Source organism: Dermacentor albipictus, chromosome 3, assembly GCF_038994185.2.
Source record: "Dermacentor albipictus isolate Rhodes 1998 colony chromosome 3, USDA_Dalb.pri_finalv2, whole genome shotgun sequence".
Lineage (NCBI taxonomy): Eukaryota > Metazoa > Arthropoda > Arachnida > Ixodida > Ixodidae > Dermacentor > Dermacentor albipictus.
In genome coordinates, this window is record NC_091823.1 from 57,576,940 (window position 1) to 57,597,040 (window position 20,101).

Below are 20,101 nucleotides of genomic sequence, written 5' to 3' on the forward strand. Positions count from 1 at the left end.
AGCTATTGTCGACACATTTGGAGTAGGCACGTCGGCGTTCAACTAGTTTGAAAAGTACAGGAGGACAGCTCCAGACTAACAAAGAAGACAAAGAAAAACGTACACGACACAAAAGCAGTCGGCAAAAAAAAGGGGGGGGGGGGCTGTGGGGAGGGGCGAACTGTCGCAAGGAAGGGTGGCAGCACTGAGATATCTGTATTGCAAGGACGAATGAAGCTTGGAGACAGTCCCCGTTTGACAAAGCTCGAAAGGTGGCTTTGTGAGAGTGCCTGCGTGCGTGTATGCGTGTGATTATGTGAAACAGACTGGAACAAACTTCAAAGATAGTAGCCTGCCGATAGGCATGTGGCGAAAAAGCTGATACAGCCAGATGTTACAGAAAGAGATCACGTATACGACCAACCGATGAAGCGAAAATTTCAACATCGTGACCGCCCCAGCCAATGCAGGGCTGTTTCCGTCCCTATTTGTCGTGGATTTTATTTATTTTTTTTCTATCACAGATGCGGATACATTTCGTATCGAGTACTTGGCGGCAATATTACCTTAAAGATTATTTTCTCTTGTTCTCTTTCCTTCCGCTTCGAAGCTGGAACTGCTTTTCCATTTTTGTCAACATTACGGTCTAAAAGTAAGCAGTATTCTTACGAACATGGCAGCGCGTGCATGTACGTGTGTGGCTTGGTTCCGAAGTATTGTGCAATCTTCTTGGTGAAATGTCGCGAACGGAAGTGTGGTCGTAAAACACAAGAGCTTTAGGGTATTTATTTATAATGATGCCTCACACGCTTAATTATTTTGCTCAAGGGCAATAGTTATGAAGTAGTTAAGGTTGTGAGAGGAAAACAAGAGACAGATTAATTTTAAAATGGTTGCGGCTACTTCTTTTTCTTATATGTAAATGGCATGTGAGCCCATTTTCGCCAAGTAATGCATCAGTCACACAAAATTTAATCGACAAATCATTACCTTAGTCGTTCTCAAAACGGAGTTGGAGGACGTTGCACGCCTCATCTCTTTTAAATATTTTTTTCTACGACCAAATTAGCTGGCGCTTTTAATTAAGCATTCGACAATGCTGAATAATTTTACCATACATTTATATACGCCTTTCTTGTACTGTACGAAATGCCCCCTTAGACACCCGAAAAAAAGAATTAGATAATTTGTTCCTCTCAATGTCACCCAGTCTACCTTAGCGCACTACACTGAGCGCTCAATTTTCGGTACAGCTTGCAGGGTGAAAACAATTGTTGTACGCTTATTTCGTGGAAAGAGGCGCATAACATAACGTGTAACGAAATAGGCGCTTAGGTTCCATTCTATGAAATATGGATTCATTTTATACATGGTACGTTGTAGTAACAACAACGGTCGTTTTTATTATTGCTATTCGATGAGCAGTAAAGGCATCTGCCACTACCGAAGCTTAGGCCTCCTCAGCTCATACTAAGTGAAACATCAGACTTGCACGTGTTCTGATAAAATAATTGCGTGCAGCATGTACGGACATTCTACGCAATTGTCCAAAGTTAAAGCCAGACCATACGACATCTTACAGGAGTGCGCAGATCACCAGAAACGTATATGTATTTTTTTTTCTAGATGCGTGCCTTGACTTGAACAGTAATTTTGGTTCACCATCGCACTTCTAACTGTGTTTATTTTCTAACTATTTTCTAACTATTTTCACTTCTAACTGTTTTATTTTAATAACACTTCTTATGTGTTTATTTTAATAACAGAGCAGAGCGCACCTCCGATCACGCAGTAGCATGACGTTTGAGCCTTTTTAAATCACGGCCGCAATATAGGACCTCTCACGCGAACGCAATTCGACATCACATGTGAACCGTCTACGACGGGCTAAGAAAAAAAACACATAAACAACGGATTGAAAATCCTAAAGCAAACATCGTCACTGAGCCTTATCCGTGATTTTCGTTTTTCTTTTTGCGTGTGTGTCTGTGTTTGTGTGTGTAAGCACGCGTCTTCAAGCTATGCTCATTATACCTGTGCTCTTAGCTTGGTTCGTTCCATGTGTTTGTGCATCCTTCGCCTCTGAATGCTCACCGTCATTGCAGCGTCATCGCTGCTCGCGATTCTGTCTTTTTTTTTTTCTGGACAGCCACGTGTCTCGAAAACTTCGGGAGATAGAGGACCCTGCCGAGTAACGAGCCGTCTCGGCTTGACTTCGCGCCAAGACGAGCAAATGCTGCGATGCAGGATCCATAACCCCCATCAATCACGCGAAGCTAACCTGTAAGTCCCTGGCATTGGTAACATTCCCGCCTTCGGATGCATCTCTGCTTGCACGCATGCAAAATATAAATCAGGCCCGGACCAGCAAGTCAGAGGGGTGCTAAGTCGTACACAGAGAGAACGTACATGCGTTTTAACAGTTTGGGCAATAAACCTACAGAAAGCGAGTAATAAACGTTTTGTTCAAAAAATGGCATGAAGGTGCACCTAGCTGTAAAAAAGAAAAGAAAAATAATTTGTGGAGCTTTGTCTTCCTGTGCGTGGTATAGGAAATGCAGAAATTATGAAGTTTGATGCCCCCTTCCAGCTTATTCTAAGCTTATTGGCGTACTATTGTTGAATTGCAGATTAAAAAGCTCTCATATCTGAAATAAGTCCTGATGCACTCGAATATGTAACAGTAATTCGGCATTTCTCAAATCATCATGAAACAGTTTTGTGGAGAAATATATTAATAAATTGGGTTTGAAAGTTGGGCCGTGGGTCAACATCCTGTGGTCAATCGAGCAGATATATAGAGGTAAGATAAAAGGAAATGGATGTATTATCCGCGGTTCCAGCTCCAAATAGTCAAATTCCGGCACAACTGGTAACAGTACTGCATCCCTACTATATTCTCTTTGACGAGTGCTGCTGTAATGTTTGTAACTCGCAAAAAGAATAAACCAGACGAAAATAGAAGTCCTGGCGAATCAAAATAAGCTAAAGCTCTATCGTTTCACAACAAAAGCGCCACAGATATGATGAAACATATTTGCGGAGTGCTTTTCGTAATCTGTCTTTCTTTTTTGCCTCTCAATGCACATTCCACGTGGAAGCGTCCAAGCTTTCATTCATATAAATAGTGAATCTTTCTATATTAGTCGACATACCGAAGGACTACGTTTTCATTCTCCCGAGTGATGCTTCTGTCTACTCTTTAACACCCATACTTCAGATCAATAAAAACCTAATTTTGTTCATAGTTCATAATTCCCCAAGTGTCTTTTAGACACTCTGGGGAAGTCTATGGAATGTGCGTATCCAATGAAGCATCTCAAACCGGTAAAAATATGGTGGGCTTGCAATATAATCGCTTTGAACTGCAAACTAGCACTGTATGATAGCATTTTAACCTAACGGACCTAATATTTGGCGCATCTTCGAAGAACACGTTTTCTGTGTCACGTTTGCGCTTTGTTCATTCCGCCTACAAGCTGTCTCAACAGACGCGATACAATTTCGCTTACAGTTACCCTCTTCGTAACTGAAACTGAAATATTAGGTAGCTTTCTTAGGGGTTCATGTGCAGCGTTTATCGCCGAGTATATTAACAAGAGAATGCGAAATACAACTTGTCATTTATGGCATGGTACCGTTCATTAGATAGTGCCCACGCACCGGCTGTTCAGCCATGATGTTTACGAATTTATGTAAGCAAAGGATATGTGTTTTCAAATATGTATAGTGTGATATTTTATTCTGAGCACAAATGAAAACACTCTTTTCACAAATGAAAACACTCTTCAGTACAAGCGTTGCACCAGCAGTGAAAAGAAGACGAAGGGGTCACATTAAGATGGAGGCTTGATTTAAGAGACAGTGAGTGAACTAGGAACTCTTAGAATTGAGCTGCATAGAGCCGTCGTTCAGAGAAGACAACTTGTCTTCGAATAGTAGCCTCCATGTCAAAGCACTTGGTCTTTGCGTCGAGACGATTTGGTGAGGCAAGCTCTTTGACGAGGGCACTCCTCGAACCCTGGATCCGTCTTCTGATACAAGTCGTCAAGAGAAAACTTTCGACAAAACGAATTGTCTTAGCGGCGAAGTTCATTCAACGAAACGTTGGCTCCACGCTGAGGCATCCCATGTTGAGCTATCGTCAATCTATGCTTCTGTAGCAGCACGGTTTGCCGGTTTGTAATTCTTCCGGCGCTCCTATAGAGCCAGACTCTCCGCATTTCAATGATCATGAACGTCGGCAGTCTGCGTCGAGACCTTCTATAGCACTGACGCAATAGAAGACCTCCGCAATTTCATCATGACGCGGCGTAAACTGCTCGCGCCAGCCGAAACCTGTGCAGACGATCGGTCCATAAGTGGCTCGCGTGATGCAATCGATCAGTTTGCGTTCATTACAGAAGGCGACATTTTTTTCCTACACTTTTACGTGAGTTACATCAGTGAAACTTCTCTTCACTGCGCTGTCTTGCAGCGTCGGTTCTTGATAAGGGGATTAGAACTGGTCCGACGCAGCAGGTCACCGCAGTGAAGGGAAGTTTCACTGGTGTAAACCACGTCAAAATGTAGGGACAAAAATATCGCCTTCTGTAATGAACGCATACTTTGATCTATTTGACCCATAAATAATCGTCTTTGCCCAACATCCCGAAGTGTCATCTTCATAGGCTGGATCCATCCTTGAAGGTACAAGTGCCATCAAAAATTTGCCGCTCTGAGGCGGCAGTATTGTGCCACCTCTGGCTTGGGTTCGCATTTACGAAGTTCCGCATTGGAATGGGGGATACACCCATGTGTGATTCTTGCGGAACCACAGAAGCGATTGACCACATCCTATGTATCTGTCCCCAATACGACGTCGAGTGCGAGGTTCTCCGGGCAGCACTGAACCAGCTGGACTCTAGATCATTTTTTGTAATGAAGATCCTTGGAGCCTGGCTCTTCGCGTCGATGGCACAGAAGGCCACGAAAGCGCTTTTGAAATACCTCAAGTCGACAGGTCCTGGGAACCGTGTGGAGACTCGGTGCGAACCTTCCACTGTGTGCGAAACTGTGCTCTCTCTCTCTCTTATCTCTCTCTCTCTCTTCGTCCCCTTACCGCCTTCCCCCAGTCCAGGGCAGCAAACCGCACGTGCGTCTGGTTAGCCTCTCTGCCTTTCCTGTCTTCTCTCTCTCTCTTCACGGCGTCAGTTTGCAGAATGAATATTTTGCGTATAGATCTTCTTAGGTGACTGGGTGGCTCACTGGTCGACTTTACAGACCTTGCTGCGAATAAATTCACGGCTACTTTCTTGCGTGAATAATCACTGCTCCTGTAAAAAGAGTGACAAAAAAAAAACAAAAAATTCACATAATTTTTATATCCATACAGGGTGAGCAATATCCGACTGTTCATGCCTAAACGGCCTTGCAAACATGCCTCAAGTTTCATAAGTGGCACAATTCAGCTATTTAGAGTTCTGCCCAAAGAAGTGAAACTTTCAGATGTGTGGAAGCCAGCAAAAGAATCACTGGTGAAACTTGCGTTAGGGGCAACACGAAAGTGCGTTTACTTCGCTTTGGTGGTTCCATTCTAGACCAGCGAGGACACTATACGAAAAAGTGCTAGTGCTGTAAGCAGGTCTGGAAATACCCGCGGGTGTTATGGTCGGGTTCGGAGAGCTGGCCTAATGGCCTCGAGTAAGAAACGCCTCCGAAGGCAGCAAGAAAGAAACGGCCAGAAGCACCGCACACAAACGTATATTCAAACGTAAAAAAAAAGGACATTACCCGAACTCACCGTATTGGGCATGCAATATCAATGCGAAGCGTCCCTAGACAGTGTTCGCGCTGACACAGCGCGCTTACAGGTCTTCGTTCCACGAAGCTGACGTGGCGGCGTCGCTCGATGAATTGCTCGACAGGAGACGGCAGGCGGGCGCTTGCTGACTCTTTCGCATCTGCTGCGAAGCGGGAGCGCATAATGTGCACCTTAGGGGTTTCCTCGTGCGTGGGCGCTCGACTGGGTCCCTCCAGCAATTGTTTGCCTGTCGAATGTTGACGCCCGACCAGGTCAGCGCGTACACTAGTGTAATGTCTGTAGAAGTATTGCAGTAATATTCCGCGTCATGTAAGGTTAGTGATTCCTGGCTGATGCATGCGTCTTTGTGTTTCGTAATGAAAAACACTTCTGTTAGCGCACAGATTGTCTGGTGCTTGCTTGTATACAACATTTAGCACCTGCTGAATTGTGGTGTGTAGCCGCATTGCAATGTGAAGCTACAGGGAAATTGAAGAGGACGACGAAGTGATTCGCCCTTCGAAGGAAATAAGTGCGGTTATTATAAGAGATTCTCTATCTGCCTGTGCTTCGCTTACATCTTTATCCAATTCACCAACTCTAAAGACGTTTCTAAAATTAGTTCCTCCACAGTTGAATTTTCTAAATGTATTACGGGTACCAGGTCACCGTGGATTACATTTAAATGAAATGGCAAACTCATTAGCGCGAGTATCCCTTAGTGGACATCTAATGGCAGTTCTTCCGGTAGTGACACACATAGCAGCAATTGGACATCAAAAATAGTCAATCTATAGAGATGTCACTGAACCAATAATAACATGGACAGAATTCCATCACCTAAAATTTCCCTGGAACATCTAGTGGTGTCCATAAAGAAAATGAGAGGTAGTTATCACCAGATTATGCTGCCGTGCCACTCCATTCAACATACAATTACACAGGAATGGTCTGACGCTATCGCCTCTGTGTCCATACTGTCAAGAAACAGAATCCCTGGATTACTATTTTTGTTACCTCGCCGACACAAATCTTTAAAAAAAGACTTCAAGTTCCGATTGATAAATTAGGATTAATCTTATCATCAGAAATAATACTACCTTTCGGTGCATCAGTTATAGGTGTCAGCCACAGAGACGTGTTTGATGTAGTTTGCGGTCAACTAAACGAATAATTTTTTTAATGTTCTTCCGTTATTTGTTTGTTTTTGTATGTTGTCTTTTTTAATTTTTTTAATCGAACATGTAACACTTCAAAAGAATAAGTAAATGTTTCAGCCCACAATTCTTGGCCAATCCCTTAGTGTGAGTACAAGTGATAATATGAGGCTATCAACATCACCACCATCAGATACCACTGATCCTTCGCGCTGCAGTATTTTCGGCTTTTTCCCGTGTTTTACTGAGTGACGCGAATCCCATTGCTACGGCAATGGAAGTGGAGTCGGCAAAGCGCCGACGCGACGTGACTACTTCAGCAGGAACCGGCCCGAGGAAGAGAAACTGCCCTCGAAGTCAAGCTGACAGAGAAGACACAGTGTTGTACTCCTGCTCAAGCGATGTCACTCAGATGAAGATAATCTCTGATTAACCTCCCTGTCTTTCCTTTGCCTCTCTCTCTCTCTCTCCCTCTCTCTCTCTCTCTCTGTGTGTGTGTATGTGTTTCTCTCTCTCTCTCGCACACACACAGGCATATTAGAAGTACACCTTAAAGACGCGAAATGTTTCCTTAACCTTCTGTTGACACATCTACCAGTTCGTCCTATGTAAACTTAATCGCGCAACAAGAAAAACTTGTACACGACGCCTACCGCACATGGCACAAATTATTTTAGGTGACAGACCAGACAGCGCCCTCTTTTACCGGCGTTTTTCGATGCGCGCTCGTCAATTAATGAACTATTTTGTAACCTATGGCTTGATGAATACAGCATTTTAACTCTATACCTCGAGCCAACGTTGTTAAGACCATGTGCCATTTTGTGCAGGTACAGAATGACACCGGAGCGTTTCTTCTTTCTATCCTTTCTCTTATTGTTCGGCAAAAGATTATACTGCATTTTTAGTTGTTGAAATAGCTTTTCACGCACAGCATGAATAACACTGTCAGGAAATCCAGCCTGTTTTAAACGCGTTAACTGCGTGTAAATGCTGTCTTGTGTGCAATGTACGCAAATTTCTTAAGCGAGGGCATAAGACACGACAAGGCGATACCTCATTTTACTATCTATTGAATGGAAGGATGGGTTTCTCGGGTACTGGATGATAAGCCCAGCCAACATGTTTGTTCTGAAGCTTCAACTGGATGTCTAAAAACCGGTCTTTACCATTGACTGGCATTTCATGCTGGAACTGTAGACCTTCGCCTACACACCTGAAAACTCTCCAAGACTACTGCAGGGTCTTTAAAAAAATCCCAGTTACTCACCACCATAAAGTAATCATCCACATTTCTCAATATGCGTTGCGTCGAACCATTTCAGTCTGTGTTCTAGCCCTCGCTTAATTTCTGGTAAAAGAATGTCACTCAAAGCAGATGCTACTCTCGACCCAATGCATACTACGGCTCTCTGTAGGTAAGCGCTTCCTCCCCGAGATCCGAAAGTAGAATTCAAATAAAAGGCTACTATGTCAAAGCCACATTTGCTTACAAACCCTACTTCATCGTTTTCCTCGGTGATACTCCTTTTTACCGTTTTTAGTAAAGCTGCCTGCGAAATGGAACAATAAAGATCAACGACATGGACGCTAAGCGCGGAGTACCAGTCCCTGCCGTGATTCGCAAAGTACTCTACAAATTCTTCGGAATTCTTGACATCGAAGAGTATCCAGGTTCTTTTGCGTCTATCTTGACAATACGAACTGCCAAGTAGCATTTTCTGATACAGTAACGCGGAACGGTCTGTCTGCTTTCTTTGTCTTGATGATGAAAAGAATGTCCAATTCAAGTCGTGTGACCTTTGCTACTGCTCTAGATATAGCATGTAGATTTAGATCTTAGAGAATCGTTATGGCTCTCTTTCTTACCTTGCTTGAGGTGATGCTCGGTTTCTTTAATTTCTTATCTAGGGTAAAGCTGGCCTTATCTCAATAAGCAGCTGCGTCTAACACAACAAAATAGCATTCTTTGTCCGCCACCCACAGCCACCACCCCCAGTCCTAGATACAACGTCTACGCATCCCAACACTCATTTGCAACGTTCATCCTCCATAGCCGGTGTAGATACCTTCCTTGCGGTCATTATCTTTTCAAACGGGTTGAGTTACGGCCGGAAGGAGCATCTCAGACTTAACTGAAGGAGTCACAGATGCTTGTCCTAAATCAAGCCAGACGCCAGGTTCAGGACTTTTCCTCTGAAAGGGATGGCATTTTCCTTTGCCGTAACCATGACTCCAACATTCCAACTAGCCCAATTAGCAGTCTTGAGAAGCGGATAACACTGAATTGATCACGTCAAAATTCCTGCATGATTTGCGAGAGGTTGCGAGTTCTGGCATTTCTCCGCTCCCTAATTTCGATTCGCCCGCTGAGTCTATATACTCCAGTAGCCGCCAAGGCAAAGCGCGTACATACATCTCAAGCATAATCATCTCCACAGCCCGTCGTCTGCATTATGAAAGCACCAGCGTACAGCATTGCTCAACATGTTAATCCCTCAATGGTACGGGCGGTCCACTCACGTATTGCGCAACTGGCAACGAGCTATTGGTGAAATGATGGGCAACTGCAGAAGCACTACACTTAGGCCAATTCTATCAGTTTCCTCGCTGTCACTCTCCAGCAGCCTTTTCGATTTTCCTGTATGAACGGCACGGTACAGCACGCTGTGTGTGCAAATGACTGCGGCAATTAGAGGACTTCGTTGCTTAGCTCATACAACTAGGCGGAAGCTTGCGTAAGATTGCTAAACACGTGCATGATTACGGGCGATCTCAGCTCCGGCTCATTTACGCTGACATTCAGAAAGAAATCTTAAGATGCAATATTTATTGCAGCAGGATTGACGAGCTACAAGATGCACAAATCTCTTTGTGTGGAGGTCACGGGTGGACATGAAACGTGAACCATCATGGCGATCTGGAGAATGTATGAAGAACAATGCAAGATAGTTGACCTAACATAATCTTACTCAAGCAGGCAGGTTGTGTTCATATGAGAAGCCATGCACAACTACAACATATCCATTATGCCAAAAATGCAATACCCGTATTAGTAGGAGCTCTTCTTTAAGTACTAGCAGAGTGGCATAGTAGGCACAGACGTTCGAAAACAGTAAACGCAAAACTTCGAGCTACGTCAAACGAGAATGGTCAGGACAAATTGTGTCGTTCATTTCAAAGCCAATGGCCGCCGTTTTAATGCATTGCTCTGTAAAGTCACGTTTCATAATACCTCGAATCAAGTTGCAAGTAACAGCAGTATAGTACGCCAAAATGCCTGAAAATTGACTTTTTTTCTGCTTTTTCCGGATTGCTGTTTGTATAGGCGGCATTTTTCATCCCGTTCGCTAAGACCCTTTGTCGGCATGGGAGCTGGGGCCCGGCGCTTGGCACCAGCTCGGCTCCGCTTAGGCGAGCAATTTGTTGGTGACAGCGGAGAGTGATTTTGGCGCCTGTTTTACTATGGCTCAGTGACGTGTACTTTGCATGCAGCCTTTGAAAGACAAGTTCATTTTCAGTCATAAGCTCACTTTCTCTCTCTAGCTCGCTTTTACCCTACTGAAACGTTCAGCTATTTGGAGAGGAGGAATCGTCGATATAAATGCTTTGTTTCGTCGATAATGCTGTTTTTACGTGCCAGCTGCCAAACTTAAGTGCTGGTAAGCCCATTTAGGTTAGCCAGTTGGTCAGCAAGTCAGCAAAGTTACTATATCAAGTAAACAATAAGTAACCGTGCCAATGAAAGAGTACAGGCAGAGCGTCAAGTTCACCTTATCATAATTCTAGTATGATAACTACGGAGTACTTGCAAAGCTATAGTGCGCAGTCAACATAAGGGAAATGCCAGTTCTCAAGTCAATGCCTTGGGCGGATAGAACGCAAGAGGGAAGTCATTTTTAGAACCTCTCGTTCTTTGAGGCTTTCGGGGCTGTAAATGTTTTTTGTCATGATAGCGCTATGCCCCGTCACTGAAACCACGGTGATGGGTTGGTTTTCAGAGTTTGTTTAACACAAACCGGCAAATGGTCGGGGGATCAAATCCCGGCCGTGGCGACCGCATTTCAATGGGGGCGAATTGTGAAAACGCCCGTAAAACCACAGAATTCAATTCAAATAGCTGTTGAAGCGATGGCGCTCGGCACAGACAAATTCTCCTCAGTGTCGTGAAAATTCTTTTAAAAGGAAATGTGTATAGCTAAAAAATGGAAAGAAAAATGAATGATGCGTGCACGCCACACAGAAGAGTGCTTTTCCTTGGGGCGTTCGCGTGCAATAAAGGATACGGAAAATGAATTGGCAAACGCTTCTTGGTTGACTTACATGTACCTACATTTTGTTGTCCGTGTCTTTTAAAGTTCTTGTTGTTCATGCTTACACATAGAGCTTGTAGTGCTAGACAGCAAGGTATTGCACTGATCAGAATTAATGAAAAGCCACAGTGCGCGTACAAGGCTATACCCACCAGTGGTTAGTAAGAATCAGTGGTTGTGCTCCAGACCACCTGCACTGAAGAAAAAGCTACTCAGAAAGACAAGTAACCGGTGCTATGGTGAGGCTTTTAGGATGACGGGTTAGTCGCTACTCACTGCCTGCTCTGTCTCGTGTCGTGTCAGACTACCGCTTCACTTCCCGACATCTTCGGTCTTCGTTAGGCAATGGTGCTTTGCGCTCACGATGTCAGGTGGCTTGCTCTGAGTCTACTGCTGGGTATTTTCTTGTAACTGCGTCGTCTTCCTGATGTCTACCTTATACACTGTGTGCTTTTTGTACTGATTTTCGTTGTAGAACACTGCTAAAATAATTGGCGCACTTTGTCCTACTTGGAATCAAGTAAAGTCTGTGCTGCGTACTGAAATTGAAGACGATCTAGCGTCCGCTGCATTGTGAACAAAGGACTCGTCTGTGTTCCAAAATGTCAATCGACTTCTGACTTAATCAATGAACAGAAGCTTTATTTGTCTTTTTATGTGATGCAACAAAACTTTTAATTAACTTTTTCATGCTTGAGTAACTATAATTTTATTTGGATAAGTAAACAGTAGCTAAACAGGCGCAAAACCACTGACTCACAAGCTATAGATCATATTGAATTATTAGGTGCACTCCCTTAGAAAGAGCAGAAAATGGCCCGTCATCCTGATAAGGAGGCGGAAAGATTGTCTGACTTGTCAAATCTCGTTGCGTCAAGTTACTTGATTCTATTTCTTGCGTACCAAGAAAATGGTGCGCTGGTATAAAATAGAACTAGTGCACTTTAGTCTGAAGTCAAAGCACACTGAAAATTTATTGTATGAGTTTACACGGATTTACACGGATATGCATCAATTCAGGGCACCTTTTTAATCTTGGTTTAAATTCTGCCATTCACATTCTTAAACATTTATTTCGCGAGTCACACCCATTGCTTAGAGCATATGTATTTAATGACTTGGGCACTGCGCACAATGCAGTACAAAAACAGTAAAGTTAGTGATGATAGGCGCACTGAGAGGCTTAGCGATACCTTTGTCAGCTTTTAGCACACAAAACGCCGAGGAACAGTTTCGGCGGACGTAGACGAAGTGCTCACTCCCAACAATCATTTATTTTCACAAACATCACACATATATAGGAGACACACAACAGCCTGCGTAAGTGCATCTGTGCAATTTCATAAATCTTGACATTGCGCATGAAATTTCGGAAAGCAACAAATGATGATAAACCAAGTTAAGAAAGTGCGAAGTAGCAACATTATGCGGTTAGTCTACTATCATCTCCGCCCAGCGGCTCTTCGAGTGTGGCTATGAAAATACAATTATATTTTGACAAAGGTGAATAGATGTTGCAGTAACATGTGCGCCCCGCACTCTAGTGATCTTAATACGTAGTGATACAATTTGGAAGTGATATGTAGCGCGGATCACACCGTCACCTCGAGAAACAAAGGTTGTGTGTTTGCGGAGGGAGGGGGGGGGGAGGGGGACGTGCGCATGTGCGCGTTTAGAAATTCACATCTCTCATGCGAGCGGGATCTAAAGCTTCTGAAACAAAAAGGCAGCGTATCGAAAGCCCATGTAGTTGTGCGTAGTTGTATGCCTCAACAATGCCTCATATTTTCCGGATAGAGAACATCTTCGTTACAAACTGTAAGTTCACTGCAGACTAATAAACAGCAGCACAGCGACAGGTCTGGTGTAGGAGTAGATAACGAGGGCGTGATGTGAAAAGCAATGCACTTTCATATGAAGTCCTCAGCGCCATAAGCTGGTCCTATGCTAGAGGAAATAACGGTACAAAAAATCAAATTCCTGGTCGTCATTAGAACGTCAGCCAAACTTTGCTCCATTAATACTTCCAAGTGATTAATGAAGCACTGGATTGCGAAACTTCGCTTACTGCCAGCTCGTACTGGCCAGCCAATCAAGATACCGAGACTACTGGCGAACTGAGCGCGAGGAGTTTGTTTGTAGAGTGTGCTATGTCGCATGGAGAGAAATGAGCGTGATGGCGAAGTGGAGGCACTCGAAATGAGAATGCCTGTGGCCTCGACCATAAATTACCGGCATTGTTCAGAAGCTGCAAGTCTCACTTATGCACCCATGCTGTCGAAAAGAAAATTGTATACGGCGTCACAAGAACTGCATCTGCATGATTTTAGGCCTTCCTTTACGTTATCCAGATATACAGTATATTTTACCAAATATGGAAACTACTGTTCTTTTTTTTCTCGTAGAGAGGAAGAAAGCCTATGATGCAGCGTAAATACCTCTCCCTGAATGTCTTCAACTACGAATGCAATATTATGTCTTGGAAATAACCATGAGTCATTCGACACCATTAAACTTTACAAAAGCCTTGCGTAGAGCGTGTGATGAAGAAGACATAAGTGGCGATGCGTGAACGTCACTGTCATGACGTCATAAGCGTCGCGCATGGAAGACTCACACCTATCCGTACTGCCTATACCGGTCCGCATTCTTAAACATCAATACTTTAGTGTTCCTTAATTTCTTTCTAAGCTGGCAGAGCAAATTTACTGCACAGCAAAACTCCTAAAGATCAGTTCAACGTTTACGGATGACTGTCGCTTCAAGCAAAATTATCTCCATCGCTATACTCGCAGGCTGCAGAAGTGGCGATGCAGGCTGCATGCAGGCACAGGCTGCCACAGTGCAGAGATGGTCCAAGGCATGGCCAACACTATTCTTTATAAATCGGCACGCCCTTTTATATGTTATCTCACATTGCAAGATTTGTCGCCTAAGGCAATAGCGGTGCAACCTAGCCGAAATAGTAGTTTGCTCAGTGCCGCCTTCGAAAACGCATATGGGTTTCTTTGTAGGTAGCTTTCAACTAACTATACGAAATAATAAGTTGGATAGTGATTTATGAAATCAAACTTAGTGCACCCCACATTCAAGCATGAGACGATTACTTGAACTTAGTGACAGAGGCTGGCTTTCTAATTCCCGAATAATGTACCAGCCACATGTTCCCCAACATTACACCACTGCATTATCCGCTGGAACACAAGCTGTATAAGTAGCTTTAATGTCAATCTATTTCTAGTCTGGCCTTCTTACATGTTCAATCAGTAAAATGTATATAGGGTAATGGTGGAACTGACGATGGCATTTTTTTTTTCATTATTTACCCTAGTCGGCTTATCTGAAAGCACATCTTGCGTAGGTCATCTTCTTTAATGTCTCGGCGATAGCAATGTTACGTCCTTTCTTTGATTATAAGTTTCCGGTGTTCTTAGTAAACGGCTACAAGCTTGCCTATCACTAAAAGTAGAATGGTCTCGTATGGTCATTTTATAAATGCTAGCGCCAGAGATAGAGATAGCTTTAAGTGGTTTTATTAGTCCATAGTGTTTTCCTTTCTTTTTCTCTCTGGTTAGTGGGACGCAGGTGTGCACTGGGAAGCCGCAAACATTTCTCATTGCGGGTCAGATGAACAGACATTTCACCAATAATGCAACATGATAACTCCTCCTTGGTATGCAGTCTTAAAAACTGGAACTGACCTCCGAGAATGACGCACGCAAGTGGCGCTTTACTCAAGTTTGCTTGTATTAGATATAGCCCTATTGAAAAATTCATATGCCCTATAGCTCCCATATTCAATAATCCGATATGGAACATATAGAATCCCATATAAAAACCCGTTTCTTCTATATGTCATATGATGTTAATGGATATTGGAGTTATGGGTTTTTTTTTCAGCAGCGAGTGAAGCTGGCGGATACGAGCTCTTTATGAAATTTAGAAACAGAAAGAAGCATGCTGTGTCAAAAAATGAAATTCTTCCGAAATAGTCTTCGGCGTGTAAAGCAAGGAAATACAAAACCATAAATTGGTTTTGTATATTTGTATGTTTGTTTTGCGCCTTGGTATGTTCCCATTTTCTGAAAGCAGGCATCCCACTTCAGAAATATTCGGCACACGCGCTAAGGAGAAATGCATGAAGAATAGCACGAATCAAACTTGTGCCTGAAAGTAAATTCCCAGGATCAGAATAAGCCCGAACGTTCCCGCAACATTGAAGAACGAAGCAACCCTTAAAAGTACTCCCCCGAAAGTGTGTAGCACAAAACTTTTCGGGGGGAAACGTACAACCCGAGCTCCGATGTTGCATCCAATCATGCGAAAAATGGAAATCCCTGCGTGCGAGCCGCAGCGGGCCGCCATGTTATATTTTGAATTATCAGGCGAACGCGTCGAACTAGACAAGTCAAAGCCTGCATCGTCTTTGCAGCACCGAATGCGAAATGTTTTCTCCTCGAACTAGACAAGTGTTTCTACACAACGAAGTCTACAAGGCCAGTTTGCCCAGCGCCACGCAGCACAGAAAAAATAAACTTATAAAAAAGTCCACCGAAAAACAAAACACTGAAACTGTCAAGCTGTTTGTGAAAATATTTATTAAAACTTTTCTCAGCCACCAGCAGTTGGTTGCACCATACTGCACCCATAAAATGCAGCACGAAATAATACAAAACACGCTTCTTCACCGCTGCAAGAACAAAGTATTATACTTGGTTCAAAATGTGAGAGATTGATTCACGCCTTTTTACAGCCAAACACACATGCACCTACACACACATAGTCCATTTCGTTTTCTCAGATACGTACTGCAGTCTTGAGTCATGGAAATTTATAAAGCTTGTCGTGTAGTGCACCTTATTTTTTCCTTGAATGGTCGGTAAGGGTTTGCTCGATAAATGCAGAAAGATATGATGTAGATTATGGGTTTTCACATACAGATCGTAGGGAAACGAACTTGTCTGATACATCAGGAGGCAAAGTTAAAATATTGTGAAATTGATGCTGGGAGTGGTAATAATAAAACAACCAGAAAGCCTCTCTGAAATGTTATTTTCAGCCCGTGCATTGCTTCTAGAATAGTTCTCCTGGCTGGCACCCGTGACCTAGGGTAACAAACTGTGTGTTCTATGTTATTGGCGTACTTTTCTTTTCAGGCCATTTAAGGGATGTCGCCAAGCACGAGTTTCGTTTCTTTTTTATTCATCTGAACACTCGTCAACGCAATCCAATGCCCAAACAAATGAAATCGAGTATCACAGCTCTTTGATAGTAAAGCTGCTCTTGAACACATTGGCCGATCTTGGGAGTTCTGAAGCAACAGCGTGGCTTCCATTTCTGTTCATCCGTGCTATTCCTTCAGTTCCGTAAATACATAGCTAATTTTATTCCTGCTAATCTCTCGCTACCTTACACAAAATTTCACCAGTATTGAGAAATACACTTAAAGTGGCGATGGTCATGGTACTTTCCTCTGGTCACTCGTAGCCATCAGGTTGCCATTTTTTCTCCTTTTAGGTTGTATTCTGTTTTATTCAGATGTAGCAAGCTGGCATAAGTGAACTGTCAAACTGTGCAGAAATATAACAGAGAAAGTTTCAATTAACCTGATTATACGACGTTGCTTCAAGAGTTGCTAATGAGGGGAATGACAACTTTAGCTTTCTTTATTCTACACGGGCCAACTAGATTGCCACAAAACTTTGTGCGCTGGTTCACTTAACTGCACTGGTAAGCGGCCGTTAATATGACGGTCAAAAACCATCAATAAATTTTAAAAAATTGTCTGCATAACACTCAGCAAATCCGTTCACTTCATTCTTTAAAATCGGGACGTCAGTTTCAATTATATAGCATGACAAGAAATGCTATGTTATTCATTATATTCTGACGGGCAAATGCTTAGTTTAGTACATCGGCCCTTTCCTTAGTCTACCTAACGGTTTTGTCTTCCGCTTCCACTCATGCAGTATGACGTCTTTACCCCCTAGCTTACAACACTCGCCCAAGTCCAAAGGCTGACAATCCCGGTGATCTATAGTAATCAAACAAGAGTACCTTGTCTATCATGCTTAAATTAGCTCTTCAGCAGCCACGAATTGCCGTAGGGTGCGATGACGACAAACATGAAACAACTAAACATTACTTCATCGATAGGTAGTACTCTTTTCTAACCGCTTAAAAACCTCACTGCGAGGACGTGACACCCCCAGATCGCTGTAATAATTATCAGATTGCAGGAAGACTGGCGTGCGTGCTGCAAAAAAATACGCCTTCACTTGTGAAGATGGTGCGTTGCCGTCGTTCTTGCTTACCGTTCATGTTCCCAACAGAACTCTAGCCGTGTTCGAACATTCCATCCATCGTCGAGCTCCTTGAATCCCACTTCCGTAGATTGGTATGTTTTCAGTATATATTCTCTGTATGCTGCTACCTGTAGGAATATGCTATTTTTTTATAAGCAGGATAGCAAGAAACGAACATTATTCAAAGTGCAGTACCACCAGAACACAAGGTTTTTGTTGAAGGGGATGAAGAAAACGCTGTTACGAAATCTGAAACTCCTGATGGCCTTCCCGTTCGAAGACAATTTTATGTTACGTCTGAATGCTACATCACCTTCTTCCATCTGTGCCTTTGAGCGGCCTTTTTTGAGCTACCAGAAGCAGACAGGTCTACACGAATTAAAGGCAACTTTCCAACCTCGGCTCTGGTGATGCTTCAGCCGTACCTGATTGTTGTTCCATGTTCCGATGGTGACGCTTGTTGTCTCGTCTGACAACGTTATCCCAACAATCTTCTCAATTAGTCATGGGCACTGTTAAAGCAAGGCTTTCTTTAGATATCATATCAAGCTTACTTGGAAATATTTGTCTGAAATTTTCAGGTATCAGTCTTGCCGGTGGTCGGAGAAGATCACCAGAGATGTCGACGCGGACCTCCGAAGATACGAAGAAACGGAATGACGACAGAGAGCGTCAGCGCTATGCAGAAAACAACGTTAGGCATCGGCGACAGACAACAACGTACACGCGGATGCCTTATAAACATGGCGTACTCACGGTTCCGACATGAGCGTCGGACCTGCGCGAAATTGCTCATCAGGTTTTACAATATTTCTCAGGTTTGGCTGGGTGCCAACATAGACTGTCTTATTCGAGTTGATAAAACTGAAATCTTCTTAACGCAAAACTTTACTTGAAATGGGAATCAATACGTGTACACGTGAGTATTCATTCTGAATGTAATAAGAGATGTAATGTAGGTTCGTGATTGATCTGCATTACATCTCCAAGTGCATCGACGTCGCGCAGGACATGTTCTCGTAAGCATGTGGGTATCTTGTAAGCATGTGGGGCTGTGCCCAGGCTTCTTTGCAGCATCAACTCGACAAATAAAACTGTCTTACCTTGCCACGGACGAGCTATGTTAGCGGTGTCTGCGACTGAAGCGTAAATTGCATTTGATGTTTGTGTCTTTCAGTATGTCCTTGAAGTACCTACAGAGCTCGGTTTTCTGTATGTTTCACGAAGTGAAACATCAACATACGCTTTACCTCGACCTCTTTGGCTACAGTAGAACTGTCGCTACATGGCATGAATAAAGGCGATCGTCATTTGGTCCCTACTTTGGTGCGACCCCGCAAAAGAACAGCAGGCGTGAAAATGGCCGTGAGCAGCTCACTGTAGAGGACACACATGAGTATGGGAAACACAGTTTGTGAGAAAAATTGGATAAGCCAGGTTCTAAAATGATCAGATGACTAAATTGACCAGATGGTAAGAGGGAGGAACGTCACATTATTCGCTCGTTATTTCCACAAACGCAATACGTCAGCACTCAGTTTCTTCTCACCTTCTTTCTTTCTTATCTTTTTGCAGATATTCGCCATCACTAGTGTTTCCACGTTTGATTACTCCACTAATCACCTAATGCTAGCATGCGTAATCACACGTAGCCGCCTTCGCTAAATCATCATCATCATCATCATCATCATCAGCCTGGTTATGCCCACTGCAGGGCAAAGGCCTCTCCCATACTTCTCCAACAACCCCGGTCATGTACTAATTGTGGCCATGCCGTCCCTGCAAACTTCTTTATCTCATCCGCCCACCTAACTTTCAGCCGCCCCCTGCTATGCTTCCCCTCCCTTGGAATCCAGTCCGTAACCCTTAGTGACCACCGGTTATCTTCCCTCCTGATAACACGTCCTGCCCATGCCCATTTATTTTTCTTGATTTCAAGTAAGATGTCATTAACTCGCGTTTGCTCCCTCACCCAATCTGCTCTATTCTTATCCCTTAGCGTTACACCCATAATTCTTCTTTCCATAGCTCGTTGCGTGGTCCTCAGTTTAAGTAGAACCCTTTTCGTAAGCCCCCATGTTTCTGCCCCGTACGTGAGTACTGGTAAGACATAGCTGTTATACACTTTTCTCTTGAGGGATAATGGCAACCTGCTGTCCATGATCTGAGAATGCCTGCCAAACGCACCCCAGCCCATTCTTATTCTTCTGATTATTTCAGTCAATTTGTTAAATATACGTATACAAACGTCGGCCAGCCTGGCTGAAACAATTTACGCTGTAACATGCTATTTTTATAGCACACCCTGCGCCAAGAGTTATAGTTGATAGGCGCTAAAGAATGTTTGGCAATAACCAGAGACAATTTAGAATTTCTCTTTGGCGGGTAAGGGTTTCCGCTTTGCTCAGTGGGCTCTGGTGTGATATGAGCACAGGACCATTAATTTGTACCGTTCCCTAAGCATGACTTGCCTACTGCATTTTATTATCTATATCACGGAACGGATTTTATTAACCGCTCACTTCGGGACAAACTTTTAAAAACACTGTGACGCACATCACCATG

At 43.4% G+C, this 20,101-nt stretch overlaps 1 long non-coding RNA gene across 3 annotated transcripts in view; it reads left to right on the top strand.

Moving 5' to 3' along the window:
- Window positions 1–19,195, top strand: part of LOC135898686 (uncharacterized) — a 261,099-nt gene extending 241,904 nt beyond the window's left edge. For all 3 annotated transcript variants that reach the window (XR_010563393.2, XR_010563392.2, XR_011512745.1), the window contains 2 exons: window positions 2,129–2,262; window positions 18,118–19,195. This is a non-coding gene — a long non-coding RNA (uncharacterized lncRNA). The remainder of the gene's footprint in view (window positions 1–2,128; window positions 2,263–18,117) is intronic.
- Window positions 19,196–20,101: the final 906 nt, after the last annotated feature.